This window comes from Panicum virgatum, chromosome 5N, assembly GCF_016808335.1.
Source record: "Panicum virgatum strain AP13 chromosome 5N, P.virgatum_v5, whole genome shotgun sequence".
NCBI lineage: Eukaryota > Viridiplantae > Streptophyta > Magnoliopsida > Poales > Poaceae > Panicum > Panicum virgatum.
Genome location: NC_053149.1, coordinates 62,777,898 through 62,797,272, shown reverse-complemented (window position 1 = coordinate 62,797,272; position 19,375 = coordinate 62,777,898).

Here is a 19,375-nt window from a genome sequence, read left to right as displayed (position 1 = left end):
CAGGGAAATTCAAGTTCTATTCACCGGATTAACCGACGCTGTTTGAATCAAGACGTCGGTGCAATGGACCAGTGAGATGGTTTTTTCAGAGGAATTTAAAAGTTGTACTCACCGGTTAAACCGACGATAGGTTTGAGTTAACATCGGTGCAGTTGTCCAGAGACTTGGTTTTTCAGTGGTTCAGTGGACAACTACACTCACCGGTTAAACCGATGCTACGACGGTTAATCTGCCCCAGTTGTAACGGCTAGTTTTCAGAAGAGGCAGTTTACATTCACCGGTTAAACCGACGATGACAATGGGGGGTACGTCGGATTAACCGGCGCTACGCAGTTTTCTGGCAGCTTTTCTCCAACGGCTCTATTTGTGTGAGCTGCCTATATATACCCCTCCAATGGGTCATTTCGCCCACTCTTGACACCAGGCAACATCCAAACACTCATACCATAGTCAAGAGCCACCTTGAGCTTCATCATTCACATACTTGTGCTTTCAATCAATCAAGAAGCAAGATTAAGGACTTGAGTAGAGAGAAGCTAGTGTGCATCCGTTCTTGGTGATCGGTTCTTGCTCAAGTGAAGGCCTTAGCTTGTTACTCTTGGTGATTGGCATCACCTAGGCGATCTTGGTGATCGAGGTGTTTCTCGCGGAGCTTGCCAAGGATTGTGGGAGCCCGGAGAAGAAGATTGTACGTGGCTTGATCTCCACCACGCCGGGATGGTGAACGGAGACTCTTAGTGAGCGCCCTCGTCTCGGTGACTTGGGAGGTGACAATACTCTTTGTGAGTGTCACAACGTGGATTAGGGGTGTGTGCCAACACATCGATACCACGGGAAAAAATCCGGTTGTCTCTTGTCCATTCCTTTTATTCAAGCATTTTCTTTCATGCAATTTACTCATGTGCTTGACTTAGAGATCATAACTTAGCTCTACCTTGCTAGGCTTTACTTTGTTTTAGCTCTCTTAGCTTGTGTTAGAAGCTTAGTTATCCGGTTGGTGAATTGGTGCCCTACTAGCATTGCATAAGTTAAGGTTGCTTTACTCTGTTTTTAGAATTTGAAAAAGGCCCAATTCACCCCCCTCTTGGTCCATCGATCCTTACAGCGCCGCGTGGAGGGGCCGAGAGGCTTCGGGAGAACCCAAGGACGGGGAGGGCTGGGGGCGCGGCGAGGGAGCGGCGCGTGGCCGACGGCCTCGACGTCCAGCGCCGAACGGCAAAGAACGTCGTGAGCAGAGAAGAGATGGAGTTGATGGCAGTCTCGTAATTAACTCGAAATTCCAAAATGCCGTTTGTAAAATCAGTTTTTCTCCTTCTACAAGCCCTCAAATGAAAAACTTTTGAAAACCAAACTTGCTCAAAATTTCGAGATCTACAACTTTCTTTTTAGGCAAAAGTTCATTTGAAGCTTCGTTTGAAAGTTAAAATTTGAAACTTGAGTGCATTTGAAAAGGTACTATATACTTCGAAATTCAAAATTTTCTCCCATTTTTGTGTGATAACTCGAAAAACTTTGAACACAAAAGTTGTTTGTATTTTGAAAACCTACAACTTTGGTTTTGGATAAAAATTCATTTGAGCTATATTTTAGAAATTATTTTCAAAGCAGATGGGTTCGAAATTTGAAATGTTGTTTAAATCTTTAAAAACCATGATTCAAAAGACTTGTCATTTTCATGTGTGAAATTTCATTTTATCACTTTAACTTCAACTAGACTTTGGTTTATCATGACGTTAGTGACATGCCAAAACAATTTCATATGTAAACCTTTATTGGTTTGTGAGTTATTGATTGCCAAAGTGCATAAACATGGGCACAAACATACACACATACACATGCATGCACACATAAAAGTATTTGATTCCATTTTTCTTGGTTGATTATGCATAAAATCATATTTAATATTTCTTTCTTAGTTTTTAAAACTCTGGGATGTCACATCTGCCTTCTTAAATGGTTTTATCGAAGAAGAGGTTTGTGTGAAACAACCCCCTGGTTTCGAAAATCTCAAGTTTCCAAACCGTGTTTATAAACTTCAGAAAGCTCTTCACGGTTTGAAACAGGCGCCTAGAGCTTGGTATGATAGACTGAAAATATTTTTGCTGGCTCAGGGTTTTAAAATGGGATGTGTGGATAAAACTTTGTTCCTCATTCGATCTGGCACTGATTTTCTATTAGTTCAGATATACGTGGATGATATTATCTTTGGTGGCTCTTCTCACGCTCTTGTCTCCAAGTTTTCTGAGCAGATGTTCAGGGAGTTCGAGATGAGCATGATGGGTGAGCTGCAGTTCTTCCTCAGGCTGCAGATCAAGCAAACTTCCCAGGGCACGTTCGTCCATCAAGCCAAGTACACCAGAGACTTGTTGCGGAAGTAAGACATGAGTGACTTGTCTCCTCAACCGACTCTGATCAGCACATCGACGGCGCTTGATGAGGACTTGGATGGCGAGGCGGTGGACCAGAAGGAGTACAGGAGCATGATCGGCTCCCTCCTGTACCTGACGGCGACGCGGCCGGACATTCAGTTCGGCGTCTGCCTCTGTGCGCGGTACCAGGCTTCTCCGCGCACCTCCCACAGGCAGGTGGTGAAACGCATCTTCAGGTATTTGAGATTCACCCCTGAATTTGGTATTTGGTACTCTGCGGATTCTTCTCTGGTTTTGGTGGGCTTTTTTGATGCCGATTTCGGTGGGTGTCGGTTGGATCGCAAGTCGACATCCGGCACTTGTCAATTTCTCGGTACATCTTTGGTGTCTTAGTCCTCTCGCAAGCAGGCTAGCGTAGCGCTTTCTTCCACAGAAGCTGAGTATATTGCCGCTGCTAGCTGCTGCTCCCAGATACTTTGGATGAAACAAACCTTGCAAGATTATGGATTGAGTTTTGGTAGGGTTCCCATCTTTGTAGACAACATGTCCGCTATTAGCATTGCAAAGAACCCTGTCCTACACTCCAGAACCAAACACATAGATATCCGGTTACATTTCCTGCGAGACAATCATGAGAGAGGCCACATAGACTTGATCCATGTCCCTTCAGAGAGGCAAACCGCAGATATCCTAACCAAACAGCTTGAGCAAGACACCTTTGCTCGCTTGCGAGGGGAGCTTGGGGTTTGTTACCCCTTTTGATCGCTGACTTTTCTTTGGTTAGCTTTGTAAGTTTTATTTGCTTCTCTTCATTTTCTAGGTTTGGTAGTTGCATTGTGCATATGCATTATACATTTCTGTATTTTGCATTGCTTCACTTGCACTAGCATTTTTTATACATTTCTATGATCTCCTAGTGCTTGCTAGTGTGAGTTTATAAATGTGATCATGTATAGCTTGCTCCACTGTGTATATGACATCATCTGAGTTAAGCTATTTTGATTTGAAAATCTGAAAACATGATCACCCTGTCTTGGCTACTAGCATATTAGGGCGTGTTGATATGTTTTGCTATCTTATTCATGCTAGTGTAGCTTTTCGTTCAGCAATTCATACTTGAAATGATCTAAAATTGATAAAATTGCTTGAACTATTCTTGAAATGGATTGAAAAGATCCAGGTGGGATTGTTTGTCGCACTGATCGAGTTTTCGGGACGGCTCACTTTGCACTTGTGAGAACCCGGGCAAGGTTGTGCATGACTGAAACGAGTGTCTTAAGCTTCTTATTGTCTTTGGCATAGGCTTGGCCTCGTTGCTAAGTAAAGCATGACAAGCTTTCAACCCCTGGCATTAAGAATTGCTTGATATAATTTGATTGAAAAATGAATGTTTGCAACATGCTTTGGCTGGTTTGGCTCACCTGTATGAGTATGATTAGCACTGCCTTCCTTTCCCTACTTGTTAGTGCTAGATCATGGGTGATGCTTTTATTTCTCCTAAATTGAACTTGCCTAGCTCTAGACTAATTTGATATACCCTGTTGAGCTAGATGCAGGTCTTGTTTATGGATGCACACGTGCTTATGACTAGATGTTGCTCATATCCTTGTATCCCTGAATGCTTTCACTTACACCTCCTGCATTGCATTCATTGCATAGCATATGTTCAGGGGGAGTCTCAGTTTCAGGGGGAGCGTTTGGTCTAAGCCTTGATGTGTGCATGTGCCAACAAGGGGGAGAAGTTTAGTGATCGAAAAAGGGGGGAAATTGTTTGATTTTTGAGTGAACCAAAAACTTGTTGTGCACAGGACTTTGAGAGTGCATACATGTGGTGAGAGTTGCACTGGAAAGGGGGAATGCATTCAGTGGGAGTTTCTGTTTTCCCTCCACTTCTGGCATGACTGTGTCGAGCCCTGCCTCTGTCTTTGAGGAGTCATGCCTGTGTTTGATCGATTGCGTCGAGCCGTTGCCCTTGTCTGAGGGAATCGATCTTGGCTTGGTCAAGTGACTTGTTCTTGCTTCCGTCGAGCTTTTGTCACTTGTTCAAGTTCTCTATTGCTTTCTTGTTCTTCACTGTTTTTGTTTCAATCTTGGTTCGTTTGTGGTGTGTTGAGAATGCACTCATCAAGGGGGAGATTGAGGAATGAGAGTACTCTATCCTGCTTGTGATGAGTGAATTGTCAACCGTGCTGTGTGATCGTGCGCTTGGTCTTTGGATTGCAGGTACACGGGCGTCGAGTGTCGACGGTGAGCTGCCGTGGAGGTGCTGTGGCTGATGGACCATGCGGTGGACGGCGGTGAAGGGCAGCCGGGACCGGAGCTCGGGCCGGGCGGCAGCTGTGGCGTCCACTCCTGGATCGAGGACGCAAGCGGCGATGGAAGGCGGGTTTCTTGGTTTGCGCCACAAAACCAAGGAGGCGGACGGCGGTTGAAGACACCAAGTCGTGGAGGCACGGGCGTCGGTCTTGTGACTGACGGAGGCGACGGGCGTCGACGGCGTCTAGGGCCTCGCTGCGGGCGAGGAGGTGACGGGCGTCGGGCGGCGTCTAGGGCCGTCAAAAGGCCGAGGCGGGAACGGCGTCTAGGGCTACGGTGTGGAGGCGGGAATCTTCCCGCGCGTGGAGTTTTGGCGGTTTTCTCAAAACCGGCCACCTACTCGGGTTTCCCGGACCCCCCAAAACCGCGAGCCGGATCTTCATCGACATGGCAGCATCACGGAGAAGGCTTCGAGTCAAAGAAAGAAACTCCGCCGTCGGATGAGATCGTGTACATATTTCCGGTTTTGCCCCTACGGGCATTTTAGTCTCTAGTTTGAGTCTAGGGGTATTTTGGACCTCTGCGAGGGCACCTTAAATACTCCTCACCCTTCTCCTCTCTCTTCGCGCCTGACATAGCAACCAGGGCAGCACGCCACCACCCCTCTCTCTCTGGCGCCCTCTTCCCCCTCTGTTCTTCTCCTCCCCTCTCCTCTCTAGGATTAGGACTTTAGGGATGGATTTTTGAAGACTTTGTACTGAGATTGTGTGGGAAAGGAGGCCCAATCCTCCTTGTGCCCTCCGGGCTTTCGAATTCGTGTCAATCTCGTATGTTTCGTGCTTTGTTTTGAATGAATTCGATTTTCCTTCGTTGATTCTTGAGCACGAGATGATTGGCTTGTTCTTGTTGACTTTGTGACTCTTTGTGATGATTCTAACCCATCTAGCCTAGTGCTAAACCCTCTGGAATCACGAGTCTTTTCGAATTGAAGTTTTTGCGTTCTTGAGAAAACCCCAATCTTGCTCGGAATTTCTTCGATTCCTCCCAAACCATGGAGTGATTTGTTGATTCCTTCCGTGGACATGTTCACAAGTCCTTTGTGATCGTGTCTACGAAGTTTGGCAAGGTTTGGACATGATTTGATCCTTCGATCGTTGAGTTTGTCAAGAAACGCGGGCTGAAAAACCTCTCTGGACTCTGTTTTTCCTAGCACCGGTTGACCGACGCTTTGAACGTTTATGCGTCAGATCAACCGGTGAGTAGGTTTCTCTGAAATTAGGGTTTTCTGGTGTTCTTCAGTTGCACCGGTGCTTTAGCTACCACAAGCATCGGTTCAACCGGTGTCAATGCTGGGCTTGCAGTTTTTGTGTGTTCAACCGGCGTATAGATTTTTCTAGACGTCGGTTTAACTGGTGATCAGTTGGAATCGATTTGCTATCTCTCAGGACAACTGCACCGGTGTTTCAAGTCTTGTTGGCGTCGGTTTAACCGGTGGTCGTTAAGACTGTTTTGAGGTGTCTCTGGACAACTACGTCGGCGCTTGATTTGGATTTTATCGGTTCATCCGGTGCAGTATCGTCGGTTGAACCGATGCCTTGATATTCGCTATGTCGGACCAACCGGTGCTGCCTCTTCTGCTGCCGGCTCTGCTCATCGGTTGAACCGACGCTGTTCAAATCGTTGCGTCGGATCAACCGGTGAGTTATACCGTGCGCCTTTTCAGCGGCTTCATCTCGCTGTGTGCTTCCGCGTTGGTTTTCATTTGTTCCTAGGTCTTTTTGTGTTGGTATAGCTCCTCCATAGCTGCTCCACGCTGTGCCTAGTACCCGAGAGTTGGGTGAGCTCTTTGGGACTAAGCCAGAGTTTCAGTTTGCGAGAATTTTTATCGGCTCTCATTCACCCCCCTCTGGTCGCCCCTACGGTCCCTCGGAAAGAGAAGCTGTGATCTCTTTAGACCCTGTATTTTTCTCTGCATTTCTCTAGCTACGTTATCCCCTCTTAATATAAAGATGGATGCACAACCCTTCTACGTATTTGAGAAAAAGATAAAACCAGATGTTGATTCTGAAAAAAAAAAGAAATAATAGTAGGCACGAACGATTCTTCATACTGTATGCATTGCTGTATTGCTAAAATTTGGAAAAAAAAAATATGAAGCAACATCGTATGGAAAGCAAGCATTATTCACGACCGCTACAGTCATGATGATGGATGAATGCCAGCTGACATGACTCTTTCTCAATTCTGTGGCTCCACTATGGAATCAAACGCATAAGATTCTAGTGGTTTCTGCATGTCATAATCACTTGAATTGGACTAAAGGTGTGCGATGCTTGTTTAGCTTTATCTAAAAAAAAGATCCCTCCATGATGTTATAAAATTTGTCTTACGCTGATCAGCTCCCTTGCTGCCTGAATAAATGCATGGTGATCAGCTCCCTACTGCCACCAGCCCGGTACCTGTTCAAGAAAGCAACTAGCGAAACCTTCTCCTTTTACTCTGCAGTAAACACCTGAAATCGGCAGCATCGTTCTCTAGCACTTGAGGTAAAGAAGTGGCATTAATAAGCTGGCAATGGCAAGTAGTGCTCCTGCATATTTTTCAAAAATAATAATAAGCTGGCAAGTACGCTGTCTTTGTTCAGGCACTGCTAGTGAGAGCAATTCGTTAGCGTAAACCTGCTTCTTCCTTATCCTCCGATCGGCATCTCCCACTAACACAGGTGGTTACGGTATAAGACACGTGGATTACAGCGACGCGAGCATGGAAAGCATTTGGAATTTGGATGGCTCGATCACACCCATTCGCCGTCGCCGTCGCCGTCGCCGTCCGTCCCTGTCAGGGATTCAGCTGGGCGAAACTAGAGGCGGAGCCAGGATTCAATGATAGGGGGCCAAGTGATAAGATAAAATGAATACGCTCGTAGTGCGACAATAGACTTTTTTAGGACAATAGGCTCGTAGGTGGGTGAGATACCGATCCCTTGCCTGCTCGAAAAATAATTTTGGTGCAAACTCTTGTCGTGTGGAGCCAATCTTAAGTGTTGATATTATTAAGTGATGGTCATAGAAAAAAAAGGCTAGGAGTGAGGGGTGCTACATGGGTGCTATATTCCTAACAAAGTAAGGGGACCTTGCGAGATAGGGTCATGGTGGCGCCACGTGTCGAGAGTTGGGTGGCAAGGTCTTGGGGCATCGACGCGGGAATAGCGGGCGGCGAAAGTAAACTAGGGTTAAATGTTTGGATATTTAGAAACCAGAGTTAAGTTGACATAAGAATATATTTATTAACTATCCATGATATCTAAAAGGTTAGGTATAAACAAATTATATCAACTAAAAGACTAAAAATTATAATGATTACTCAAAGATCATACTTTGTGAAATATATAGTTAAAATATATTGACACAAGTAATAAATAAAAAACAATTTTATATGTCTGCACTAGATTAGTGTATTCTTTAATTTTTATATTTATACAATCATCATTATATATATATATATATATATATATATATATATATATATATATATATATTAGTAGACTTACAACAAGCATAGGGGGGCCATGGCCCCTGCCAGCCCCCTGGCTCCGCCATAGGGCGAAATTGTAACACCACAGGTGTTAATCACCTGTAATTAAACTAACCACAATTATTAGTTCAAAACTCATGCGAGAAACTACCAACTCAAACTTCATTCTGTCAGCCTGGGCCAGACCGGTCTGACCTGTCTGGGCAACCGGTCTAACCGGTTGGGGCTGACTCAACCGTTTTGTTGGCCCCACATCATGTAAACCTCACTCCCTCTCTCACCAACTTCCTCAGTCCCACCCCGTGCCTAGCTCACCCTCCCGAGCTCCCTCTCCCTCCCCTCTCACCCCAAGCCCTAAACTCCCCAAATCCTCCATTTCCTTTGATTCCCAAGGCCGAGGAAGGATCAAACCGGCGTGGGGGAGCTTCCTCTTCGTGATTCCCTCCCTGGGGAGCTGAGGATCCAAGTTCTTCGCGGGGGAAACACTCACCCAAGGTATTTTAGCTTGTGATGGTCGATCTCTAGTTCTAGATGTTTTTAGGTGGTTTCCTCTGGTCAAAAACCTCTAAAGGTATACCTGAACTAGTGCCTAGAAGGGTTTAAGGATTTATGGGCGATTTTGGCCGCGACAAGGATCTTAGGTTTTGGTCTGGGTAGGACCGGTCTGACCGGTAGGGGTCCGGACAGTCTGGCCATTGGTTCGGATACTCCGGGTTTATGGTGGTTTAGACATTCCGGGTTTAGGCCCAGAAACTCCGGACTTGGGAGTCCGGATACTCCGAGTAGGTGTCCAGATACTCCGGAATTTTGGTCTCGAGTCGCACACAGGCCAGACCGGTCTGACCGGTTTGGTATACCGGTCTGGCCGGTGCTAGCAGGGCTGAGAGGGTTAAATCAGGGTTTGTTAGTGAAACTAGATAGAAATTGATTTGGTTATTGGTTACTTGTAATTTTTATAAATCATGCATGCATTCTCTCATGTCATATGCATACGTGTAGCAGCCGCGGCGGAGGAAATTGTGTACGAGGTGGTTGCGGAGCCACAGGGGCAAGCCCTGCAGCAGGAGGGTCGTGAGGAGCCGGCCCAAGGCCCAATTCACCCTAGCACTAAGCAGCAGACGCAAGGCAAGCCCCGGTGCATGTCCTATTATTTTAAATTATGACATCTATATACATTTCTATTACTTGTGCATTACGTTTCAGGAGTTGATTAGAACCCTAGTTGCATGATCCTTAGGTTCCTTGAGTTGTACTAGCATGTATAGGACGATAGAAATGCTATGCTTAATAAGTTCTCGATAGAAGTCGAGTGACTTCTTGTCACTCGCGAGATATAGGATATTTAGAAGTCGGGTAATTTCCGGTTACTCGCGAGATATAAGTTATATGTGTTTATATTACAGTCCCTGAGTTATTGAAAGTGATATGGAAATGTGAGACCGGACGGGGAGTGATGATGATGTATAGGTATGGCAGCAGGACAGGGTTCCTGGGTGTCTTAGCCCCGTTCGTGTCGATTAAGGACCAGTCGTTGTCGGCAGTGCTGATCGGGGATTGAATTGTACTAACCGCATACTGGGAGTATGAGGTAGTCGAAACCGGTAAGCCGAGTACTGCTTTGCTTCGGAAGTACAGGAACCCGCACCCAATTCCTGGGGCGTGTCGAGTAGTCGCGGAGAATTGGGGATGCACATGTTTACTTTTGGTGGTCTCACGTTGAGCTCGGCTGACCATATATCGTTGGGCTGGTTCCTGTAGTTCGAGGCGGGGAGGGGAAATGTTGGTGCGTGGGGTCCGACGGGGCTTTTGCGTGCCGTGTTGGTTAGGTCCACCTTGCAAGGTTAAATCGAATCGATTCGTCGTGTCTCGCGGTTATGAGGGTCTTGATCTCTTTGCTGCATCGTAGGCTCATGATAGAATGAGGAGGATATGTATAAATATGACAATGAACACATGGAATTGTTATTTGATTGCACCAACATGTTTGCTATAGTTGATTCATGCAAACATTATATTAGAGTTAATTTGTATAGAATCTGGAGCTAAAATACTGAAAGTAAGGAATTACTTTAGTCGTTTCTCTGCAAAATAACCACCAGCCAAAAGTCTTGCATGTCTAGGTATGTGGGCTAAGTTATACCCACCGGTCGGGTAAGTCTTGCTGAGTATTAGTATACTCAGGGTTTGTTGTCACAATCATTTCAGGCCATCCGGATGTTGACTTCTGCCCCTGCTGTGTCAAGTTCATCCGCCGAGATGCAGAGGGGTGGAAAGTGGTGGAGCGAGACCCCTGGGCTAGGGAGTTGTCAGGTTGCACCCTTGAGGGCTGTGTGTGCAACCCCTCTGTTTTGCGAGGACCGGTCTGACCGGTCAGTGTAATCGGTCTGACCGGTGGTGTGGATCCGGCAGTGGCAACCGGTCTAATCGGTCTTCAACCGGTCAGACCGGTTGGGTGCAGGCAGGATAGGGTGGAGTAAAGTTTAGATGTAGAATTTATTCCTTTTGAACATTGGCTACCCTTGTAATGTTTGTAAAAATTATTTCGTTTATGTAACATTTATGTATATTTGGAACTCGGCTCGTAAAATAAGTGTTTCATATTGTTTTCATTCCTATATTTTTAAGTATTATGTCGTGCTTGTACCATCTGCGCCCACCTTCGCGTGGGACTACCGGTGTTGTTTCGATCGGGCCGTGTGTTGAGAAAGGATTGCCAAATTAAGCCATTAAGCTAATGCGCCTGATATATTCAAATGATGATCATTATGTTTAATTTGAAGTTTTAATTTGACGGTCCGGTCACAGAAACGCCATCCGGTCCGGTCGCTGGAGACAGCATAGAACGTGGGACTAGCACTGTAATCTAAGGCTCTGATGAGATCTTGGCCAGAGCAGTCTGCGTCCGCTCGTCCCTTTCAGTTCAGGGCCGCAGGTTCAGTGATCTTACCAACAGACGATTTCCTGAGCCGAGAACAAGACACCCCTGATTTATTCCTTTGCAAATCCTATCCCTATCTTTCACGAATATCTTTGTTGTCTGCTGCAGAAAAATCAGAAGCATGCTGCCTCTGTTGTTGCATTCCGTTGCATTCTGTCTTTTTTTTTTGCCAAGCTTTGCTGTCCTGTCGCTTGTGATGTGTGAGTTTCAAAAAAAAAAAGATGTGTGAGTTTTATGTAAGCAAATTTTAAAAAGCTAGTATGGTGGTATGAATTTTGTGTGACTGTGAGTCGAGGGCTCGAACCCTACCACATTTGACTGGTAATGGTTTCTGAGGGCTCCCCTTGGCATCAAAACAATGATGCTGTACCGGTTTTTTATGAGACCCGCTGCTACCAAGATGATGGGAACGTAGTGAAGGACTTTCGATCCGTTTGTTAGGAAAAGGGAGCTTCGATTAAGACGTCGATTCCAGCCCGTGCCATTTCTTTATGTGAAGCAAAAGCTTGATCTCGCTGTCGCAGTGCAGCGAGGCACTGACAAGACTTGACAGTCACAGAGGTTTTGATAGAGCTCCAATGATGATTAAACTTTAGTTTTACCGTTATCTCTAGTGACTAGCGGAGAGCTTTCTTTTCACTAGTGGAGTGAGTATAATCCGGAGTATCTTTTTGCTCCTTTTATTTGTTTAATGTCATTTTAAGGTGGATGAATCATCCGTTGATGCGTCCCTGCTTGAAGTAATGATGCAATGGCCAATGGCCAATAAACGATGGTAAAACGGAAAAATTAATCCAAGGTGCGAACATCCGTTGTAGTCTAGCTGGTTAGGATACTCGGCTCTCACCCGAGAGATTCGAGTCCCCGCAACGGAAATTTTTAAGCTCCTTTTTTACTTTTTATTTCTTTTGTAGGAACTGCTTTTGCTTCCTGCAAAACTGCAGTTGGGGCCCAAGCAGTCGAAGGGCACCCACGGCCAGGAGGTTGGCGGTGACCTGGGAGCTTCTGAGTTCACCGGACGTGGAGGCAACTTGCTGCTAGTCTCAAAGAGTTTTTTTTAGGCGAAAGAAAGAATATATTAGACTTTGAGTACATCATCAGATTACAAACACGCTGGAATACAACTTGATCATCTAAAAATCTTGTATAGTCTAAATTCTCAACTTCAGACCTATATGACCTCGTATAGAAGGCCGCATAGACAAACACTCGGCGTGCACAGGCAAACGCCCCGTAACAAACTCGAGAACAGAACCCTAGAAATTGGCGGCCAACACTCCTACAGGCGAAGTGGAGAAACTCCTTCCTTCTTGTGTCTGCCGTCTTCTTCTTTCTGCCACCGAAGAAAAAAAAAGACACCAAGCATATCCGCCATCACCGAAACCGGTGACCGGAAAGAAGCTCCGCAGCCAGCGACGGAGCCGCTAACCCGGAAGTAAAAGCTCACAAGTCCACCACTGCTAGCAAGACCAACAACAGAGACAAAGAGCATGCCCCAACCCCTCCTTCCGCCGCCATCAACCAACGAGCTCACGACCGGAACAAAATCCGTGGTTGTCGCAACCGGCACCCCGGAACCGAAGCTCACTGCAGGTGTCACAACCCAGGAAAAAAAAGAAAAGAAAAGAAAAATCCCGTGCGGGCCCCACCTGTCAGCCCCTTCCCTCTCCTTCTCTGTTTTCTCCCGCGCGCCGCGGCACGCGTCGCCGCCGCCGGCCATCCTCGTGAGCCGCGCCACGTGCCGGCAATCTTCGCGTTCCGTGCCGCCGCTTCCTTCTTCCCTCGCCCTCTCTCCTTATCCGTGCCCGGTCGGCCTCGCTCCCCGCCTCAAACCCTAGCCCGCTCCCCTCCATTGACGCCGCCGGCCCGAGCTCCCTCCTCGCCGCCGATTCGCCGCTCACAGTGAGTCCCTAGTCGATTCTTCGCGGGTGGAGCGTCTCCTCGCTTCCCTCGACCCGTTCCACCCCTAACCCGGCCCCTTCCCCTCCCCTGCAGGGCCGGCGACGAGCGCCTCCGCCCGCCGCCGCCTCTGCTCGTCGCGCCACCGGTCCGCCGCCGCTCCTCGCCCGCATCGCCGCTGGTGAGCTTCGCCGTCACCTAGGGCACGCCATGCGCCCTCGCCCCGAGCTCCTCCAGCCTCGCCCCGCCGCGCCGCCGTCCGCCGGCGCCACCGCGCCGCGCACGCGCGCGCGTGGGCGCGCCCAGGCGCGGGGTCAAGGCAGGCTTCGGCCTTGACCCGGCCTGGTGGTGCCGCCCGGCTCCCTGGGCCCACCTGTCGGTGGCCGGGGTGGCTACCTCGGGTAGACCTAGCGTTTTAGCTAGGGTTTCTTAGGTTCCATATTTCTGCAATCTTCCAAAATTTGTAGAAAATCATGTGTAGCTCCAAAATTTATGAGACTTGTTTTGTTAGATTCCTCTAGCTGAGATCTACTTAGGAAAAATATTGTTTTGCATATTACTTTATTGTAGATTTATCTATAGTTTTATCTTGCAAAAGTGAGTTTATTGCTTGATTATTTGTGTACTGCTTGAAAAATGTCAAACTAAATTTTGTTAGACTCCTTGTAAGGTGTAGTTTCCAGTAGTGCAACTTATTCATGTCTTTCCTTGCAGTTGGTTAGGGTTTCATTTCGATTTCATGCTTGCTGTCCAAAATGTGGTTTAATATGGAACTTTTTGCAGGAAAGTGATAAAATGGCAAAACTAGTTTTGTTAGCTTTGTTTTCATGCCTAGTTTCTGAGATAATTTTCTTGGATTTGTTTAGTTGGGTTTGCATTCCTTTTCTGATTTACTTTGTTTAAAGTGGCTGAAAACTGTTATATTTATGATTAAATGTAGGAAAATGCTTTTGCTGCAAAACCAATTTTCATGAGTTCTTTGTGATGTCCTCTGCATGCTCAAATTGTTTCATGATTTATGCTTGCTGTTTAGTTCATTCCTTAATTCGTGCAACGCATTCATGCATTTTAGTGACCAAGTCGTCGGAGAACGAACCCGTGGAACCCGCCGAGTCCGTGGAGCCTGAACCCGGAGCCCCGTTCGTGGTCGAGTCGGAAGTTAACCCAGGCAAGCAGCTAAGCATATTCCTTGCACCTATTTAATCGGATTTAGTTTAGCTATCTCACCGGGTACTGTAGGGTTATATATATTATGTATGTATTGCATGCTTGTACCTAATTTGATGCATTATCCTTCCTTGAAATGTTCAACCCTGTCCTTGCCACACGTTAGTCAGTTACTCACTTAAACTTGACTAGATGCTTAGTCCTGTTTAGAATACTCTTTTTGCTCGCTAGAAAGGATTGGTTTGGAGTATCACACTTACCTGTTTATCCTTGATCGCACTTGAGCCGGGACAAGTATAAGTTGGTAGTATCGAGATTCGAGCGGAATGTTAGGGCCTAGAGAATGAAGTCACATGGGCATAGTCCGCTTGGATCGATTAAGGACCGAGTGGACGACGTCGGTTTTGAGCACCTTTCCGTGCTACCACATATCCAATATAATGGAACGGATAAGCCAAATACCTTCTTTGACTTGATCATTGGGGCCCGGTCCCAGATGCGTGGCCAACGGGCTATGCAGGGAGGCTTAGTAGGTCCCCGAGTGGAACTATGTGTAGGAAAATTTAGAGATGTCCTTGGTGGAACTAAGTCTCCACGCGCAAGCTGGGCGTACCCTCAACGGTTGAGCCTTGTTGGGAACGGTTGACGCGAGTATTCCCTTATCCAACTCTGGCCGGTTGGGTGAGTCGCATGGTCCTCGCGCCGTGTGGGTAAAGTAGTACACCCTTGCAAGGTTATAACCAATTCGAATTGCCGCGCTCTCGGTTATGAGCACGCTCTTTAACCCATGAACTCCTCATAGATTATCGTTTATGCTGAGAATGGTTCGTGTTACAGCTATGAACAGTTATGGTTGTATTACTCTCTTAATCAATTAAAATTGTTTGGGTTTGGGCAAGATTAATTAATTCTGCTAGGTGATAGTGTAGAGAGCTAATGCTTATGCAATAATTACTTAACCTTAAAGCTTTTACTTGAGCCTTGCATGATCCTTGTTTATTTAATCGCGTAAGTCTTGCGGAGTACCTTTTGTACTCAGGGTGCTTTCTAAACCTAGTTGCAGGTGAGCCGGAAGTGGTGTTCGGCCATTTCTACCCCGCTGATCCTAATGCGGGGGAAGAGTAGGCTGTTGCTGCTGTGGTGATGTCCTTGAGCAAGGCATCATCATCTTAAGTAAGTTCTATCGTAGCTGAGCTTCGGGAGAGCATGTATTTTCAATAAGCTCTAAATCTCTGTTTAATATGACTCGCGTGAGCCCAAGGCTTGTAAAGTGAAGCTTGAAACCCACCTATATTAAACTTGTAATATTAAGTCTCGAACTCTGGTTTTATATAGCTGCTCTTTGTGGATTGTTGGCTATGTATTCGATTGTATACGGTATGTGCATATGCTGATTCTGGGCGTATGTTGGAGCACATACCGGGACTACCGGATTTGGTATTATTTTGAATGAATGACGTGTCGGTTATTCGTGTCTCTAGATGTGGGATAACACGTGGCACGCTCTACGGCAAGCACGTGTTAACTCTCATCTGGGTGATAATGACCGGCGGTTCGTTTAAAATAGTATCAAATTGGGCGGTTCTCACAACGGGTATCAGAGCTGAGTTTCCATGAAGTGAACTTAAAATTGGCTTAGTGGGTTGAGAGTCAAATAAAATTTGACTACTTGCACTAATGTTTACTTTTGCTAAAACTTTGAACTTAAGGCTAGTTGCTACCTTTCTTCCTTGGTCTTAGAGCTATTTCTTCCTTAATGCTTCACTTGTTTAATTAAGATATGCTTAACCTCTCTTGTCTGCATGAGTAGCGGTAGCGTAGGAAAACTCTTTCACCTGCTGGAAACCTTTTGAGCCTTTTTACCGGAGTTGAGAAAGTGGGAATCACCCATTGTCCTGAGCGCTATTAGGAGGGTTGTAGCGCTGCTGGATAATGCGGTTGTGTTGGGCCGTAAGTGAATGCTAGAACGTTAAGACGTGCTCACGATGTGAGGAGACGTCATGTGCATTCATACCTCGCATGCATGCATACTTTCTTTTGGTTTTCAAACCTGCATTTATCCAATCTAGTGTGTCGTGATCTAGATTTCGTTGAACTCGTTCTTGCTAATCTTAGTGGGCCAAATCTATTCTTTCTCTTAGCTATGTTGTTCCGGTGTTGATCGTGTGTTAGATTTTTATCTACACATTATCTTTCCACCCTGCCTTTGAGTATCATTCTCTATCTTTCATTCCTGACCGCTAACCGTTTTGTTTATTAATAGGATGGTGTTGCGTTCGGGAAATGAAAGGGATGGTGCCAGTGGTTCGGGTGGCAATAACCACCGCAACAACGAGGATCCCCTTCCTAATCCTCCAGTTCACCCAAACCTCGCGGACGTCCTGGCCCGACAAACTGAACTCATGGCACACCTAGTCAATCAGTTGGGCAATGCCGGCAATAATGGTCCAAGAGCTGAGCCTCCAGTGAACAGGTTCGGGGATTTCTTCCGCACCAATCCTCCCATCTTCCGTGGTTCCAAAGATCCTCTGGATGCGGATTTCTGGCTCAATGTTATTGAAGAAAAGCTTGGTCTTATTGAGTGTGAGCCCCATGAGAAGGTACTCTTTGCTGCTCATCAACTTCATGATGCCCCTGGGGTTTGGTGGCGGAATTTCAAAGCATCTCATCCTGCTGACTACCGCTTCACATGGGAAGAGTTTCGTACGGCTTTTCGCTCCTTCCATATTCCCAAGGGTATCATGGACATCAAGAAGAAGGAGTTTCTGAATCTCACTCAAGGAGGTCGTGATGTGATGGCCTATGTCAATGCCTTCAACACTCTCTCCCAATATGCACCTGAAGAAGTGGCCACTGATGCTAAGAAGCAAGAACGCCTGTACGATGGGCTCTCCGCAGAGTTGCAAGACAAGCTCTCTACTACCAAGTTTGAAGACTTCAATGACTTGGTGAATATTGCCATTAGAGCCGAGCACAAGATGAAGAATCTGGAAGCAAAGAACAAGCGTCCTGCTCCTACCTCAGCAAGCGGTAGCTCCTCGCGTCCACGTCTGGGGCCTTCTCCTTTTCCACCTCGGGCGCCGGGTGCTCAAGCTCCACGTCCTATGTGGATTGTGCGTCACCCTCAACCTCCTCAAGGACAAGCTCCTAGGCCGGTCAGTGCTTATTGGAACAACCCAGGTGTGACCGCAAAGGGTCCGTGCTTCAATTGTGGTGGCTTAGGCCACATCTCTAGGGACTGCCCCTCTCCGAGGCGTGGTGGTGCCTTCAATGCACCTAGACCCAATGCTCCTCCGCCTCAAGCATCGCGTCAAGAAGCTAAGCCACAACAAGCTCCTAAACGTGGCCGTCTCAACTACACCACCGCTGAAGAAATTCCGGAGAATGCTGAAGTACTCATGGGTACGCTCCTAATCAACTCTCACCCTGCAAGTGTTCTTTTCGATTCTGGAGCAACTTTTTCATTCATCAGTAAGAAATTTGTGCTGCATAGTAAGCTTGAAATGCAAAATCTACCAGTGCCATACCATATAGAATCACCAGGTGGAGAGATCATTTCTAGAAACTTTTTGGACAGAGTTCCAATTCTCATCGAGGGAGCTATTTTCCAAGCTAATCTTCTCGTTCTAGATCAGATGGGTTTAGATGTGATTCTTGGAATGAATTGGTTGGGTAAGCATGATGGAGTTATCAAATGTGGGCCCCGCACCATTGATCTTTTGCACCCTTCTGGGAGTAGAGTTCTACTCTCTCTTGCCAAGATAGAATCTTGTTTATATGCCTTGGCGAGTACCATAGCCACGGCGTTGGAAAATATTCCCGTGGTTTGTGAGTATCCGGATGTCTTTCCAGAAGAATTACCGGGTATGCCTCCTGATCGTGAGGTGGAGTTCGTCATAGAGCTCAAGCCCGGAACTGCTCCTATCTCTAGACAGCCTTACCGAATGCCTCCCAATGAGTTGAAAGAATTGAAGAAACAACTCAAGACTTTATTGGACAAGGGTTTCATTCGTCCGAGCTCCTCTCCTTGGGGATGCCCGGCTCTCTTTGTGAAAAAGAAAGATGATAGTTTACGGATGTGTGTTGATTATCGTCCGTTGAATGAAGTCACTATCAAGAACAAATATCCTCTTCCTCGGATTGATATATTGTTTGATCAACTCTTTGGAGCTCGTTATTTTTCTAAGATTGATTTAAGGTTGGGTTATCATCAAATCAAGATTCGAATTGAAGACATTCCGAAAACGGCTTTCTCTACTAGATATGGTCTCTATGAATTCACTGTCATGTCTTTCGGCCTCACCAATGCACCGGCTTATTTCATGTATCTGATGAATAGCATCTTCATGGAGGAACTGGATGTCTTTGTGATCATCTTCATTGATGATATTCTCATTTATTCCAAGACCAAAGAAGATCATGCTCGTCATATTCATATTGTCCTTCAAAAGCTTAGAGAGCATCATCTTTATGCCAAGTTTAGCAAATGTGAGTTTTGGCTTGAAGAAGTATCTTTTCTTGGTCATGTCCTCTCCAAGGATGGTATTGCTGTGGATCCTAGCAAGGTGAAAGATGTTCTGGATTGGAAGCAACCACAGAATGTTCATGAGATTCGGAGTTTTCTGGGACTTGCGGGATATTACCGCCGGTTCATAGAGAACTTTTCTAAAATTGCGAAGCCTATGACCGAGTTACTAAAGAATGGGGTCAAGTTTGAATGGTCCCCAGCTTGTGAAGAAGCCTTTCAAACCTTTAAGGATCGCCTCACTACTGCTCCAGTTCTTGCTCAGCCAGATATTTCCAAGAGTTTCGATGTTTATTGCGATGCTTCTCGCATCGGTCTTGGCTGTGTTCTTATGCAAGAAGGCCGAGTGGTGGCCTATGCTTCTCGTCAACTCAAGCGACACGAAGAAAATTATCCTACCCATGATTTAGAGCTTGCAGCTGTTGTCCATGCTCTAAAGATATGGCGTCATTATCTGCTTGGTAATCATTGCAACATCTATACTGATCACAAGAGCCTCAAGTACATTTTCACTCAATCTGATCTCAATATGAGGCAACGTCGATGGCTTGAGTTAATCAAGGATTATGACCTTGAGGTGCATTATCATCCTGGTAAGGCGAATGTCGTCGCCGATGCACTAAGCCGAAAGGCTCAATGCAACTGCTTGACCATAGCTCCTCCTGTGCATACTCTCTGTGATGATCT